The sequence below is a fragment of the Rutidosis leptorrhynchoides genome, chromosome 3 (genome assembly GCF_046630445.1).
Source record: "Rutidosis leptorrhynchoides isolate AG116_Rl617_1_P2 chromosome 3, CSIRO_AGI_Rlap_v1, whole genome shotgun sequence".
NCBI lineage: Eukaryota > Viridiplantae > Streptophyta > Magnoliopsida > Asterales > Asteraceae > Rutidosis > Rutidosis leptorrhynchoides.
The window spans coordinates 54,132,768-54,150,676 of record NC_092335.1 but is presented as its reverse complement, the minus strand read 5'-3'; the positions used below and the strand labels follow the sequence as shown (position 1 = coordinate 54,150,676).

Sequence of the window (17,909 nt, the reverse complement as noted above, 5' to 3'; positions counted from 1 at the left end):
GAATATGTAAGACTTGCACTTGGTCTAATGTGAATTAATGATGCAGCATGTAAAATTGCATGACCCCATACAGATACTGGGAGTTTTGTTCTCATTATCAATGGTCTAGCTATTAACTGCAATCGTTTGATTAGTGATTCGGCTAAACCATTTTGTGTATGCACATGGGCAACAGGATGTTCAACAACAATCCCAATAGACATGCAAAAATCATTAAATGCTTGAGATATAAATTCACCAGCATTATCCAGTCTCACCCTTTTAATAGTATAATCAGGAAAATGTGCTCTCAATTTAATAATTTGAGCAAAAAATTTTGCAAATGCTATGTTTCGATTTGATAATAGACAAACATGAGACCATCTACTAGATGCATCTATTAGGACCATGAAATATCTAAATGGTCCACATGGTGGATGAATTGGTCCACATATATCACCTTGAATTCTTTCAAGAAACATTGGTGATTCTTTTTCAACCTTAAGAGGTGATGGTCTTATTATCAATTTTCCAAGTGAGCATGATGTACACGAGATAAGTGCATCATGAGGGATCTTTTGATCCGTCAATGGATGTCCATGTGTATTTTGAATTATTCTTTTCATCATTGTTGATCCTGGGTGGCCTAATCTTTCATGCCACAGATTGATCATTACAGGATCACATGCCTTTTCATTAACTACCATGTGTGGTTCTGGTACATTTATATATATATAATGTAAACCAGAACTAAGACTTGGTAGTTTTTCAATCACATGCTTCTTGTCAGTGATACTTAAATATTTATCATTTTCTGTAGTCACTGACTGATAATCATATCCATTTTGGTATATGTCAGAGAAGCTTAACAAATTTTTCTTTGACATGGGAGAAAATAAGGCATTTTTATCAGAAAATTTGTACCATTTGGTAACATGAATTTTACCTTTCCCATTCCTTTTATTAAATCCGCAGGACCTGATATAGTATGTACCGTTCCTTCTGTTGCTTTAAAATCAGTGAAATATTTTTTAGATTTGAGTATAGTGTGTGTGGTACCACTGTCTGCAATACAAAGATCCCCACCATTTGACTGATTTTGCACTCCAGTAGTGTACATCATGAACTTCAAAATGTGAGAAACAAATAATGAGTACATAATTCATCAATATATTACATTAAAATATGTTACAAACGATAGCACATAATAAGGAAACATGTAGTAAACTAGATATGGTGTAGATTGAAAATCTGCAACCATTTATTTGACAGGGACATATAATAGGATATATATATATATATATATATATATATATATATATATATATATATATATATATATATATATATATATATATATATATATTAGAAATTTATTCATTAAAGTATTCACAAGTTGGCTCAGTGATTTTTGTATCAAGGTCATCCACAAGGTTTGCCTCCTTTCCTTTTCCTTTTAGGGATTCCTGATATTGATTAACAGAATATTGATTTGTTCGACAATTTTTAGACCAATGGCCAATTTTACCACATCGATAACAAGAATCTTCAATATTCTTTGAAGAGCTTCCTTCAACACTATGATTTGTGGCATTGTATGGTGGTTGAATTTTATAATTTTGTGGATTATTATTTTTTTGTCCACGACTACGACCACCGTAACTATTACGACCACGACCACCACCACGACCATTACCATAAGGGTGATTTCGAACATAGTTATGATTTTTATTATTGTTATGGTAATTTTCATGATGATGGTTTTGGCCGATATGACCACGACCTCGCCACGTCCTCGTCCAGGTGCATTTCTTTTTTTATTATTATTGTTGTTAATAGCATTAGCTTCAGGGAATGCTAGCGCACCCGTAGGACGAGATTCTCGATTCTTCATCAGTAATTCTTTATTCACTTCTGCAACTAAGAGATAAGTTTGAAGTTTGGAAAAAGTTTTGTAATTCTGCAATCTCAAATTTTCTTGTATAGTTATATTTACAGAATGCATTGTGGAGAAAGTTTTCTCCATCATATCGGCATCACTTATTTCTTGACCACAGAATTGAAGCTTTGAACGGATTTTGAACATGGTCGAGCTGTATTCACTTACCTTTTTAAAATCTTGGAACCTTAGATTTCTCCATTTGAAATGTCCCGTTCTTATTGATTAAAAACGTTCCATATTAATTGATTTCGTTGCGAGGTTTTGACCTCTATATGAGACGTTTTTCAAAGACTGCATTCATTTTAAAACAAACCATAACCTTTATTTCATCAATAAATGTTTAAAAAACTTTACGTAGATTATCAAATAATGATAATCTAAAATATCCTGTTTACATACGACCATTACATCATGGTTTACAATACAAATATGTTACAACGAAATAAGTTTCTTGAATGCAGTTTTTACACAATAACATACAAGCATGGACTCTAAATCTCGTCCTTATTTAAGTATGCGACAGCGGAAGATCTTAATAATCACCTGAGATTAAACATGCTTAAAACGTCAACAAAAATGTTGGTGAGTTATAGGTTTAACCTATATATTATCAAATCATAATAATAGACCACAAGATTTCATATTTCAATATACATCCCATACATAGAGATAAAATTCATTCATATGGTGAACACCTGGTAACCGACATTAACAAGATGCATATAAGAATATCCCCTATCATTCCGGGAAATCCTTCAGACATGATAAAAAACGAATTCGAAGTACTAAAGCATCCGGTACTTTGGATGGGGTTCGTTAGGCCCAATAGATCTATCTTAAGGATTCGCGTCAATTAGTAGATCGGTTTACTAATTCTTAGGCTACCAAGCAAAAGGGGCATATTCGGCTTCGATCATTCACCCATATAATGTAGTTTCAATTACTTGTGTCTATTTCGTAAAACATTTATAAAACTGCATGTATTCTCATCCCAAAATATTAGATTTTAAAAGTGGGACTATAACTCACTTTCACAGATTTTTACTTCGTCGGGAAGTAAGACTTGGCCACTGGTCGATTCACGAACCTATAACAAATATGTACATATATATCAAAGTATGTTCAAAATATATTTACAACACTTTTAATACATTTTGATGTTTTAAGTTTATTAAGTCAGCTGTCCTCGTTAGTAACCTACAACTAGTTGTCCACAGTTAGATGTACAGAAATAAATCGATATATATTATCTTGAATCAATCCACGACCCAGTGTATACACGTCTCAGGCTAGATCACAACTCAAAGTATATATATTTTTGGAATCAACCTCAACCCTGTATAGCTAACTCCAACATTACTGCATATAGAGTGTCTATGGTTGTTCCAAATAATATATATACATGGGTCGATATGATATGTCAAAACATTTGCATACGTATCTATGGTATCCCAAGATTACATAATATATTAGAATACATGTATAATACAATGTAAGTTAGCTAGGATATGATTTGTATAGATTTGTTAATATTTCCCGTAGCTACAAAAATCAAAAAATATCCTATCTTTTTTACCCATAATTTCTTCATTTTAAATCCGTTTTGAGTGAATCAAATTGCTATGGTTTCATATTGAACTCTATTTTATGAATCTAAACAGAAAAAGTATAGGTTTATAGTCGGAAATATAAGTCACAAGTTATTTTTGTAAGAGGTAGTCATTTCAGCCGAAAGAACGACGTCTTGACGACCATTTTGAAAAACATACTTCCACTTTGAGTTTAACCGTGATTTTTGGATATAGTTTCATATTCATAAGAAAAATCATTTTAGCAGAAGAACAATTTTTAAATCAAAGTTTATCATAGTTTTTAATTATCAAACCCAAAACAGCCCGTGGTGTTACTACGACGGCGTATGTCCAGTTTTACTGTGTTTTTCGTGTTTCCAGGTTTTAAATCATTAAGTTAGCATATAATATAGATATAGAACATGTGTTTAGTTGATTTTAAAAGTCAAGTTAGAAGGATTAACTTTTGTTTGCGAACAAGTTTAGAATTAACTAAACTATGTTCTAGTGATTTCAAGTTTAAACCTTCGAATAAGATAGCTTTATATGTATGAATCGAATGATGTTATGAACATCATTATTACCTCAAGTTTTATGGATAAACCTACTGGAAAAGAGACAAATGGATCTAGCTTCAAAGGATCTTGGATGGCTGGAAAGTTCTTGAAGTAGAATCATGACACGAAAACAAGTTCAAGTAAGATTTCCACTCGAAATAAGATTGTTATAGTTATAGAAATTGAATCAAAGTTTGAATATGAGTATTAACGTATATTAGAAAGATATCTTACTATAAATAAGAAAGATTTCTTGAGGTTGGATGATCACTCTACAAGATTGGAAGTAAGCTAGCAAACTTGGAAGTATTCTTGATTTTATGAAGCCAGAACTTGTAGAATTTATGAAGAACACTTAGAACTTGAAGATAGAACTTGAGAGAGATCAATTAGATGAATAAAATTGAAGAATGAAAGTGTTTGTAGGTGTTTTTGGTCGTTGGTGTATGGATTAGATATAAAGGATATGTAATTTTGTTTTCATGTAAATAAGTCATGAATGATTACTCATATTTTTGTAATTTTATGAGATATTTCATGCTAGTTGCCAAATGATGGTTCCCACATGTGTTAGGTGACTCACATGGGCTGCTAAAAGCTGATTATTGGAGTGTATATACTAATAGTACATACATCTAAAAGCTGTGTATTGTATGAGTACGGATACGGGTGCATACGAGTAGAATTGTTGATGAAACTGAACGAGGATGTAATTGTAAGCATTTTTGTTAAGTAGAAGTATTTTGATAAGTGTCTTGAAGTCTTTCAAAAGTGTATGAATACATATTAAAACACTACATGTATATACATTTTAACTGAGTCGTTAAGTCATCGTTAGTCGTTACATGTAAGTGTTGTTTTGAAACCTTTAAGTTAACGATCTTGTTAAATGTTGTTAACCCAATGTTTATAATATCAAATGAGATTTTAAATTATTATATTATCATGATAATATGATGTATGAATATCTCTTAATATGATATATATACATTAAATGTCGTTACAACGATAATCGTTACATATATGTCTCGTTTCAAAATCATTAAGTTAGTAGTCTTGCTTTTACATATGTAGTTCATTGTTACTATACTTAATGATATGTTTACTTATCATAATATCATTTTAACTATATATATATCCATATATATGTCATCATATAGTTTTTACAAGTTTTAACGTTCGTGAATCACCGGTCAACTTGGGTGGTCAATTGTCTATATGAAACCTATTTCAATTAATCAAGTCTTAACAAGTTTGATTTCTTAACATGTTGGAAACACTTAATCATGTAAATAACAATTTCATTTAATATATATATATATATATATATATATATATATATATATATATATATATATATATATATATATATATATATATATATATATAACATGGAAAAGTTCGGGTCACTACACCATTCTTCCCTCGCAGCTGGGAGTAATATTTCCTTTTGATTATCGAATCTACTCTTGATACTTTTCTATAAAACATGTGGATATTTGATAGTGAGATACATATGTTTTAAGGTGATATCAATATGTTTGCGAATAAAAGCAATTGATTTTAATTTATCTTGATCAGAACAAGTATTGTTTTCTTTTAAAGTTTCTAGAATACCCAATGATCCAAGATTTATTTCTATATCCATGACCCATGATGTGTAGTTTGTTCCCGATACGTCTAGGGAATCAAACTCAAGCTTTGATAAGTTTGACATTTTCTATTTTCAGAAAGATAAACAACATAAATCATAATCATAATCAATTTCTAATAACATGAAATTAGAATCATTTTAAATTCATAAGTTGCAAACAACAGAATAATGGTATGATTACAAATAATAAAACCACAAGGGAAGGATAAAATATATGTTCACCCGGTGGTATATTAGCAACAATGATGATAGTTAATATGACCAATACAATAGGAAAAATTATCCTTGTGTGAATCATCTTTACAAAAACTTTTTAAGAGTGGTAATCTGAGAAAATGAAGATTGATTTGTGAAAATGTGAAAACGGAGATGTTTATTTTATATTTGAAAAATATAGTCGTTGTAACGTCGTCAGTTGACGTTAACAACCGTTATGTTATGTATATATGACCGTTGTAACGTCGTTAGTTGACGTTAACGACTGTTATGTACTCGTTATATTAATAATAATTTTAATAAAAGAATTTTATTAGTATAAATATGATTACTATAAAATACATTTAGTATAAATACGTTTAGTATAAATACGTTTAGTATAAATACGAAGATTAAGAGAATAAACATATTATGCATAAATAATAAATTTAAGAATAAACATTAGTATGCATGAAATAAATAATGATTAATTGCATATAAATGTTAGATAACATAAATATAAATGTTAATGAAGTTAATAAAAGTTAGATTACAGAAATATAATTCAGGCGGTATAACCGACCATATATAACTTAAATAACATAAATATAAATGTTAGTGAAGTTAATAAAAGTTAGATTACAGAAATATAATTCAGGCGGTATAACCGACCATATATAACTTAAATAACATATATATAAATGTTAGTGAAGTTAATAAAAGTTAGATTACAGAAATATAATTCAGGCGGTATAACCGACCATATATAACTTAAATAACATATATATAAATGTTAGTGAAGTTAATAAAAGTTAGATTACAAAAATATAATTCAGACGGTATAACCGATCATATATAACTTAAATAACATAAATATAAATGTTAGTTATGATGATAATAATATTTACCTTACTAATAAATAATAGAAGATATCGTTGAAGAATTTTTTTTTTTTACGTTGATTAGTGACTTGTGATTGCTTAGATAAATCCTTGATTATACGGAGCACTTCGTGCTGATAACGTGTTATAATTTAGGAGTATTATAAGTACCTTTAGTAGCTTATGTTCTAAAATAAGAACTTGTAATTGTAGAAGAAGAAAATATATTATAAGGAGTGTATTGAATATATGTGTAATGTAATGTACATCCATCTGCTTATAGCATGCTCTATTTATAGTAAATAACCATGGCTTAATAGTAAATAATAAACATTGGTCTTTTTGGCAGATTCATAGAAAGTCTTCATAGTAATAGTATTCACCTCAATATATGTGATATTTGTCTTGCAATCAATGTGAAAATAGCCACGAATATGTATCACTAAATTGTCAGACACATCTATGACTTTTGTGGATCATAACAATTACAATATTATGCCATTATTAACCAATAATAGCCAATTATTGGGACATAGTTAATACTAACGTGAATAATCAAAAATAAAAAAAAATAAAAAAAAATAAAAATGTATATCAATCACACATGTTTCACATTGTAGACATATTTTGAAAATAAATGTACATGACAAAATTTTGAATACCTCGACTTACATTTGTAAGAAAGCTATAACTCCCTCTCTAACGACACAATTATGTGATGCCCTTTGTGCTACTAAAGCTTTCAATGCAGCCTTTCCTGAGTTTTAAATGTAATTAAAACACCAAAACATTAATAAATAGAAGTAGTTGAAAATGAGTTGAAAGTGTATGGACAATGTTGTGTCAAGTGTATTAGCAAGTGTTAGTACATTGAAAATGAGTTTTGAGTTTATTTTCGTTAAAGTGGAAAGTTATGATCCATTTGGGTCATAATTGTCCCTCTTGACCCGTTTACATTATTTTTGGATATCTTAAATTTCTAACATGTCTTGAATGTCATTCCAGGGTTGTGAAATTATTTTGGGTCACTTGAGTACATTGCATAAGAATTTGGGTCGTTAACTTAATTTGGTGTCAATTTGGGTAAAAGTGTTAAAGTGACTCTCGAGCCTACTTTATGGGCTCGTAAGTTAAAAATGGTTTAGTCTTGATGAAAACTAATGATTTGGACATAAAGTATGCACGACAAGCTTTTTAAGGTGTATAATACGTTTGGTATTTTCGAGTGTAATCAGATTTTTAACAGCCGTCAAAACAGAGGAGTGCAGCTGCTGTTGGGCTGCTACTATACAGCAACAGTTGTAAATAATTTCAGTTTGTGGGCTGTTTTTCGATAAGCCATAACTTTTAAACCATAATTTCATTTTTAATGAATAACCTGTCTACGGAAAGGTAGAAGAGTCTACTTTCCAACAGTCACAGTCTAAGGTATTAAAGCCGCTTGTGCGGGACCCAGAATCTATTAAAAGTGGTTGTTCACATGCAAAAAAAAAAATGGTCAAAATGAAGGGTGTTACATGATTTCAACAGAAGTTCAACTTAATTCCTTTTACCTTGGTAGCATTTGGAAGCATGGTCTTCAAAGCTTTCAACTTCTCATTGATTTTACCTATCCTCCTCTGTAAAACACATTTTGACACCAATATATAAAATAATCAATAATAATAATAAAATAAAAATAATCAACAATGTTTACCCCTATGAACAATAAAAACTCATGGATTAGTATAAGAGTATAATGATCAACATACATTAATAGAAAAAACCTAACTCTAAGCGAAAAACTGAACCTTCTCAGTAGAAGTAGATTAGGTAAATAAAGAGTGGGGGAATGTCGTTTTGTTAAGTCGTACGACAGAAATCTGCAAGGCTAATAGTATTAAGGGATATATTATGAATCTCAGCTGCTCTTGACTATTAACCCTAGTGAATGTATACACAAACAAATAGTTGTTTACCATGTTTTAGAATCATAATAACAACAACTAACCATACACAAAACTAAAATGGGGTATTAACCCTAAACCATAACAGTATTGGCATAAACATTAGCGACTACATTCATTTCAAGTTATCATAATTCTCAATTATTATTAAGAACTTTTTAACAAACCTTATTAGTCTTTCCGTCAAGTTATGGCAATTCAAGTTCAGGAGCAGTAGTAGGGTAAGTAAATGGTGTAAAACCTCAAGTAACCTATGTAACCTATATCAACAACAAAAAAAATAGATTAGTAAACATACAACAGCCACTATTATGCTAAAAATTCAAAGTTTAAAATAAGGATAACTAACAAAGAATCAACATACAGTTACCCATACATCAACTAAATTAATGAAAAACCAATATGAATTAACGGAAACAACGATCACAAAATAAAACCATAAAAATTTGAAAAAATTAACTGCACTTTAATCAAGTTTCAACCAAAATATCATTAATTACCTCCAGCATGTTCGAGACATCAAGTAGGTGGTGTTTAATATTGGTAAGATTACAAAAATTCGACTGCAATATCATAATGAACAACCAGCAACAGTAGTGTAATCTTTGACTCGTACTACAATTGACATGCTTCAATCATAAGCCGCTTTCATCCATTACCAGCCAACCCGCCCATCTTTCCACCTTTACATGTAATGATATGTATATGTTTTATCATGTACAAACACAATATGATACATCCTACATAAAAGAAAAAGAACTGTATATTACCTTTATCAACCAAGCTTAAATTAGGAGAAATACCCGATCCTGTTACATGCAACAAAATATCCTTTGAGCTGTTATACACTGAAATCACATTTTTATGATATAAGTATCTATAAATAACTTTATATCTTGGAGGCATAAACGGATAATGGATTTGCAGTGGAGGCAAAAAACAGACCAAGCCCTCAAGAGAGCTGAATACGAAATTCAAATTTACATCAGAATATCCATTTGGGAACGCTATAATTTTTAAGACAAAATCAAAACCTGACAACAATGAATTAAGTGTGACATCAAGCTGGAACGCTAAAATTTTTAAGACAAAATCAAAACCCGTTCCTTGATATGTAACAATGAATTGATGATAAAAATAAGCGTTCCTGAATAACTTCACACTAAGGAGCATATACCCAAATGATAAAAGACAGTATCACATTAACAAAAAAATAAGATCAAAATCAAACACAATACCTTGAATGCTCATGACTACACATCGATTGGCCTCTGTTACGATGATCACCACTCTTACAAATTAAAATTGAATCAAGGCATATACAAAAATATCAAACTTATAACATCATTGATTGGAAATTGAACCGTAAAATAGAAGTATTGCATTCACGTTAATACCTGATTGGAATCGAAATTGAATAATAAGATTGATTCGCCAAATAGAAACCCTAAATTAAAATCGTTTTCAATAATAAATCCACTCGCAACAATCAATCAATAAATACCAAGCAAATAAAAACCCTAAATTAAATCAGATAGCAAACATAAAATGTAAAAAAACCTGTATTCAAATCGCTTTTTCTCGTTAACTGATACCGTCACTATGATTCGTTGTATCGATAATCCTGGTATAGGTATTGCCGATTAGTTGCTGGTTAATCATCTTGCAATCTTGTTTTTGTGATTGATTGTTTAAAAAATCAGAATGAAGATTGGAGAAGAATAGTAAACTGATGTGAATTGGATCCGGCTGTTTTCTCTTCACGGTGGTTTCCATTAAAGAGAGAGAGGGGGGCGGAGGTTTTTCTTTGCAAACCCTAATAAGATATGGACGCGTGTCATCAGCAGAATACGTCATTAAAACTTAGGCTAAAAAATTGAGGTTTTTTTTCAGACTGATACGTGTGCCAAACTTTACGGACCCCACTGAATGGTTGCCACGTATTGATTTACTCCCACGATTTATATATGTTAGAGATATCAATCAATAGAAGGAATAAAAGATTAGTATTGTTATAATTCAGTAGGCTTATAACTACCTTTAATGGTTATAAGAACAAAGAGAGAAAAAGAGAGAAGAAGGAGAGAAGAAATATTGATATTGATATTTCAAGAGAAATGGTACACCTTAAATGGTTACCATACATGTCTATTTATAGTATAAAATATTACTATGCAAGAAATATAATAATAATAAAATTAACATCCAATCTAGATATTTTATAACACAATCTAGATATTTTATAACACTCCCCCTTGGATGACAATTTTATTAGAGAATAACTATTACTGCCTCGTTAAAAACCTTGCTAAAGAAAACCCATTGGGATAAAACTTTAGCTAAGGGAAAAAGAGTGCAGCATAGAGTTGACTCCCCCTCAAATAGGCAACGCCTGAGTTGTTACATCTTCTGAACATGTCTCATGCCAATATTATGAACGTGTGTTCTGAAAATAGCAGTTGGCAGTGCTTTGGTATAAAGATCAGCAGAGTTGTTGATTGAACGTATCTCATTTTAATCTGGTTGTCTTTTACGAGATCTTGAGTATATGAGAAGAATCTGAGGTTTTCATCTGAAACTGTATCATCTAAATCTTTTATGTACAAGTTTAGCCCTTGTGATTTGTCTACAGTCTCCTTCATGGTTTGCTCAAACCCTTGTTTCAATTCCTATTCCTTTGTAGTCTTTTCTGAGCCTTACCAACATACCATTCTTTTCCATCAAACTTATGACCGTTAAGACCGTCTATGGCTTTGGCGCCTCGTCAGTATTTATATTTTGTTCAGTCACTTTTGATACTCTTCTTTCATTTGTATTATGCAAGCTGCATTATCTTCATATATAGTTGTTGGTGAAGATAGTTGTTAGTCTTTTATAGCGTTCTAGTCCACAAGAATCAATAATGATTTGTGTCATTGATCTCAACCAAACACATTTTCGAGTAGTTTCATATAATGCAATCACTTCGTCATGATTTGATGATGATGTTGCAACAAGTGTTTGTTTTAAGAACGCCATGATTTTGTGGTATCTCCATTTAGGAATACATATCGAGTTTGAGATTTATCTTTATGAGGATTTGATGAATGACCTGCATATATATAATCAACCAAATCTTGTTTTGAAACGTTATAATAAAATAATTTTAAATCAGCAGTTTCTCAAGGGTATCAAAATATGTGTTTGATCCCGCTCCATTGTCATTTGAGCTGAATCTTGCCAACAAATTAACTGCAAGAGAAATGTCAGGTCTTGTACAATCTATAAGATACATAAGAACCTCAATTGCACTAAAATATGGAACTTCCGATCTGTTAAGATTTTCATGATCTTTCATTTCAAAATAATTCTTTAGAAGTTGAATGATTTCATAGATCTCTTTATTCGTTCATATGATGTTAAGAATATTGACATAAACAACTACGATCACATATCCGAACATTGTTTTTATAAAACATACGTGCAAAATAAGTTTATATGTATACCCCTTTTTTTTCAAGTAGTCATTTAATCGGTTATACTATTGTATCAATTCATATAAAAATCTTTGTGATTCAATGGAATACATTTATTTGAATTTTGCATTAGATACTTATGATACCTTAAACCCTTCAGATATATTCATATATATATCACTATCAAGTGATTCACATAGATAAGTAGTAACAACATCCATGAGATGCATTTAAGTAACTACCAGGTTGATTAAGTATCTAATAAGTAATTGTATTCACTACATAAGGATAAGTTTTCTTCATAATTCATTTCTGGTCTTTGTGGGAAATATTGAGTTACAAGTCTAGTTTTGCCTTGTAACTTCATTTGCACATTTCTTTTCGGATAAAAATTCATTTATATCCCATATGTTTCACATCTTTAAAAGTGATAACGATTGATCCGAAAACTTTTCTTTTATCGAGCGATTCTAATTTAGCTCGTCTTGCTCCTTTCCATTGAGCTCAATCATGTCCACTTTGTATATTCAATGACAGATTTTAGTTTCAGATCATCATCTTTATTCATGATGTCATTGTAACATTATATGAAAATATCTCATAGAGATTTTAATTTCATTTTGGTTCCATAATATTGCATAATTTTATCGCAATTTTAGTATTTACATTTATCAATATCCTCTGCAGAAGGAATATTGATTTGTGGTTCTTCTTGAACACTTTCTTTTACCTCATTATCAGCTGATTTTCTTTTTCGAGGATTTTTATCTTCGGAACCAATTGATCTTCCACGTTTGATGCGTGGCAAAGACTCAACAGTGACATTATTGCCAGCTTTTGGAATTTCAGTTCGAGCTGGAGCATTTATCGCTGGTATATATGATTTAGTCACTTTTTTATATCTGTAAATGCATAAAGTAATTAATTTGCAAGTTCTTGCATATGCATTATTTTTGAACTTTCGTTTCACATTCTTTTGTGCGAGTTCAATATACCTTAATTGATGTTCACATCATGAAGCATCATTTTATTTTTTATTTTTATTTCTCCCTCTAATCTAGGGAACAATGTTTTATTAAAATAACAATCAGCAAAACGTGCTGTAAAAACATCACCCATCATGGGTTCAATATATCTTATGATTGAAGATGTTTTATATCCAAAATATATTATCATCTTTCTTTGAAGAACCATTTTATTGTGTTGTGGTGATACAATTGGAACATACACTGCACAACCAATGTTTTAAGGTAGAAAATATTTGGCTCTTGGCCAAAATCAAGTATTAAGTGAAAATATTTACGACTTCCACATGGTATAATGCGAATTAATGTCGCAGCATGTAAATTTACATGTCCACATATAAATATTGAGAGATTTGTACTCATTATCAATTGTCTAGTTATTAGCTGTAAGCGTTTATCTATTGATTCAGCTAAACCAATTTTGTGTATGCACATGAGCAACTGGATGTTCAACAACAATCCCTGTAGATATATAATGATCATTAAATGCTTGAGATGTTAACTCACCAGCATTATCAAGTCTCATCCTTTTAATGGTGTAATCAGAATAATGTGTTCTCAATTTAATAATTTGTGCAAGAAACTTTGCAAATGCCATATTACGGCTCGATAACATACAAATATGAGACCATCCGCTAGATGCGTCTATTAGAACCATGAAATATCAAAATGGTTCACATGATGGATGAATTGGTTCATATATCTTACCTTGAATTCTTTCAAGAAACATTTGTGATTCTTTTTCACAATATACTTTTCATTAATCACCATATGTGCCTTTTTTATCATATATCCTTTTCACCATATACGCCTTTAATCATATGCGCTGTGTTTTTCACCATATGCGCTTTTAATCATATGCGCTTTTCATCATATGCGCTGTGCTTTTCATCATATTCGCTTTTTATCATATGCGCTTATCATATGCGATGCGCTTTTCATCATATGCGCTTTTTTATGTGAATAGTAAATTAATTAATTTCGTTTTACTATTCATATGAATTAATTTCGATTTACTATTTTGTTAATTGAGTAATATATATACATCATATACTTGTGACTCCGAAGGCTCAAATGAATTTGACCATATAGTTATATGTTGTACCTTGCACATTAATTTTCAGTAGAAGCTTTAGATGCATATTATTTTCAGTAGAAGCTTTAGATGCACTTTTTTTTTAATCACCAAATACCACAAACACTTTGTTTGCGTTTGTTCATAGTCATCAATGAAAACCATTTTCTTTAATTTTATTTTATACAATTAAATTAACGCATCATTATTCTTTTCAAAAACAATAATCTATTGTTATTATTCACTTGTGCCATGTTTAACAACAAAGGTCAACAACCTCTGTCTTGTTTGTTGTGGCAACCAAAAACAACCTTTGCTTTTGTTACCGAGAATCCAAAACCAAAAAATAATTAATTTTTAATTAATCTTTTATCAAAACCATAAATGATTTTATTGATCTACGTTGATATGGCCATAAAGAATTGACGGCTGACCTACTTTTGTAAGTGTATTTCGACTATCATCCCGAAAACGCACAACGACCTTTTTTTTTTATGAACTATTTGTTTCATATCTAGCTTAGGCAATTATTGTGAACATTTGGTCCCTATAAGAACATTTATTTTTTAGACTTTTAGTTAATTTGTACTTGTCACAATTAGGGATAGCACCCGCGGGTCGTGGATGCGGATCCATTGGATCCATCACCCGTACCCGCGGATTTTTCTTTTTTAAGAGACATCCAATTGAACCCTTGTTCGTTGAAACAATTTGACTATATTTTTACTCCCCATTATTAAACGGGCCATTTTGATGCACACTCTTAAAAAAATAATTTGTTTTTTAAGTTTTATTATTCAACCTCCTTTTTTCAACGGTCACGTTTTTAACAAAACATTTGACAAGTTTGGAAAAAAGTTTTTTATTGATTATCATCAAAAGTTTTCTATTGTCACTCTACTGGATGGAATTATGGCATACAACCAAAATTGCAACCCAACACTACATAAGAACAAAAAGGTTGTTTTTAATTAACATATGTATATGTGTTAAACTCGGAATAATAATAACTTATTTTAGAAAATTAACATAAGACATGTTGAAACATTTTTGTCACATTTAGCTCATCAAGTCTAATACTTATCATTGATAGATTTTATCACGTCTAGGAGATGTTTACTTTTTTCTTGTATTAAGTCCTACTTTCATTTACCTTTGTTTGGAAAAAAAGTTTTTTTTTTTTTACTTTGCTTTCCCCCTTTCTGTAAAATTCATTTAAACACTTTCTTTGTTTTTTTTTTTTTTTAAAAAACTTCCTTTTTTTACGTTACCCGTAAATTATAAATATATAAAAAAAACTTTTTGTTTAAATTTTTTTTCTAGTTTTTAAAAGGCCACTTGACCAATTTTTTAATTCTTTCACAACACCTGATATCGTGATCGTGACCTTTCACCAAAGCAAGAGATATTCTTGATAAACTAAACACGGACTCGTGTTTGATATTGTCGGCCACAAAAAAATTCATTTGATAAAAGTATATATATTTTTTTTTAGTTATAGAAGGAGACCACTTCATTTTCAATACTTCATTTTTGACAAAAAACTATTCCATTTTACCATCCCCTTTTTTTTCTTACTTTAACTTTTAAGATATACTTTTAATAAAAATACAAACTACTTTTTCTTATTTTAACTTTTAAGATTTACTTTTAATAAAAATATAAACTACTTTTTGTATTTTAACTTTTAAGATTTACTTTTAATAAAAGTACAAACTACTTTTTCTTATTTTAACTTTTAAGATTTACTTTTAATAAAAATACAAACTATTTTTTTTATTTTAACTTTTAAAATTATAAATTTAAGAATAAACATTAGTATGCATGAAATAAATAATGATTAATTGCATAAGTAATCATAAATGTTAGATAACATATAAAGACCCCGTCGTATTCGTATTGATCGGAATTAATCTCGACCCATGGTACCGTGTTGTCAAATGACGTGTTGCGTACATAAAGTACCGTGTTGTCAAATGACGTGTTGCGTACAATCATGAGGTCTTATTAACATAAATATAAATGTTAGTGAAGTTAATAAGAGTTAGATTACAGAAAATATAATTCAGGTGGTATAACCGACCATATATAACTTAAATAACATAAATATAAATGTTAGTGAAGTTAGTAAAAGTTAGATTACAGAAATATAATTCAGGTGGTATAACCGACCATATATAACTTAAATAACATAAATATAAATGTTAGTAGTCCAAAATTTAATATATTCGAGTCTGAAAATTATTAATAATTTCATACCTTGATTAGTGATTCGTGATCGTTTGAGATATCTTTTAATTACACTAAGCTTTTCGTGCTGATAACGTGTTATAATTCAGTAGGCTTATAACTACCTTTAATGGTTATAAGAACAAAGAGAGAAAAAGAGAGAAGAAGGAGAGAAGAAATATTGATATTGATATTTCAAGAGAAATGGTACACCTTAAATGGTTACTATACATGTCTATTTATAGTATAAAATATTACTATGCAAGAAATATAATAATAATAAAATTAACATCCAATCTAGATATTTTATAATACAATCTAGATATTTTATAACAAGTATCAATTTTTTTCAATTCAACATAATTGTTTTGCACACAAACAATACACCACTCAAAACAGTCAAAAACAAAATTTTTCAATTTTACATCAAGGGCCAACAAACTAGAGAAAAAAAAGAAAAAAAAAAAAAAATCATTTTTCATTTCTTTTAACTGTCGTTTATTAATTTTTCACTCCTACAAATCTAAAACAACATTGCATGAGCTACCAACGGTAAAAAAAAATCAAGCTCAATTTTGTCAATTCCACGTTTGCACTTGTACAGTACAAGCATTTTACAGCAATCACCGCGTAAAAATAAAGAATCTTACGACGTCGTTTACTATTTCAATCAACCCTTTGAGACAAACTTCTCCAAAACCCAGTTCCATAAAACTTATCCCACATTTCATTTTCCAATTCCATAAATTCCTCATCAAAAAACCTCTCCGCCGTCGCCGGATGTAACGCAACCTCCGTTCCGTCAATCTTAATCCGTCTACCACCGCCTCCGCTAACGTCACCAACGCCACGTGGAATCTGAATCAACAATCCTTTCTTCATCATCTTTCGTCGTCTTTTTCTCCGTAACGCTTTCCGGCACAACCCCGCCGGAACTTTATAAACCGCTAAAACTAAAAAATTAACCACAGTGCACGGGAAACAGCACACGACAGCTGCACATTCTGCCGTCGTACCTCCGGCGACCTCCGCTAGCCGTTGACTTTTACTTGACGAATTATCCTCCGTTGGATCTAATAAAAACTGCCGTCGTTCCACCGGAGATTGGTGGAACACGATCTGTTGTTTAGGCATCGAAACGACGTCGTAATTGGATTGAAAAATCGATTAGGTTTTTGGGGATCGTCGTCGAGATAATAAATTTGATTTTGATTGTAAGGACGACGAACCGAATCAAAGAATGAGATGATAAATTGATATAATAAGAGTGTGATTAGTGATCGAATATAAAGATGGAAGGTTAAGAAATATTTGAATTCCAAAGTAATCGGAGAAACTAATACTTTGTAATATTTATCTAAAATATAGCCGGAATTTAATGTGAGTTTTTATATGTTCAA

At 30.3% G+C, this 17,909-nt stretch overlaps 1 long non-coding RNA gene and 1 pseudogene across 2 annotated transcripts; both read right to left on the bottom strand.

Moving 5' to 3' along the window:
• Positions 1-7,342: 7,342 nt before the first annotated feature.
• LOC139896125 (uncharacterized) lies at positions 7,343-10,493 on the bottom strand. Of its 2 annotated transcripts, XR_011776131.1 has the most exons (6): positions 10,123-10,493; positions 9,496-10,016; positions 9,226-9,408; positions 8,893-8,985; positions 8,333-8,398; positions 7,343-7,536 (listed from the first exon to the last, which is right to left on the bottom strand). It is a non-coding gene; the product is annotated as an uncharacterized lncRNA (long non-coding RNA). The 2 variants fall into 2 exon arrangements; XR_011776130.1 differs by lacking the exon at positions 10,123-10,493 and having other exon boundaries at positions 9,496-10,115.
• Positions 10,494-16,935: 6,442 nt separating this feature from the next.
• Positions 16,936-17,643, bottom strand: LOC139899987 (uncharacterized; annotated as a pseudogene).
• Between the last annotated feature and the right edge of the window lie 266 nt (positions 17,644-17,909).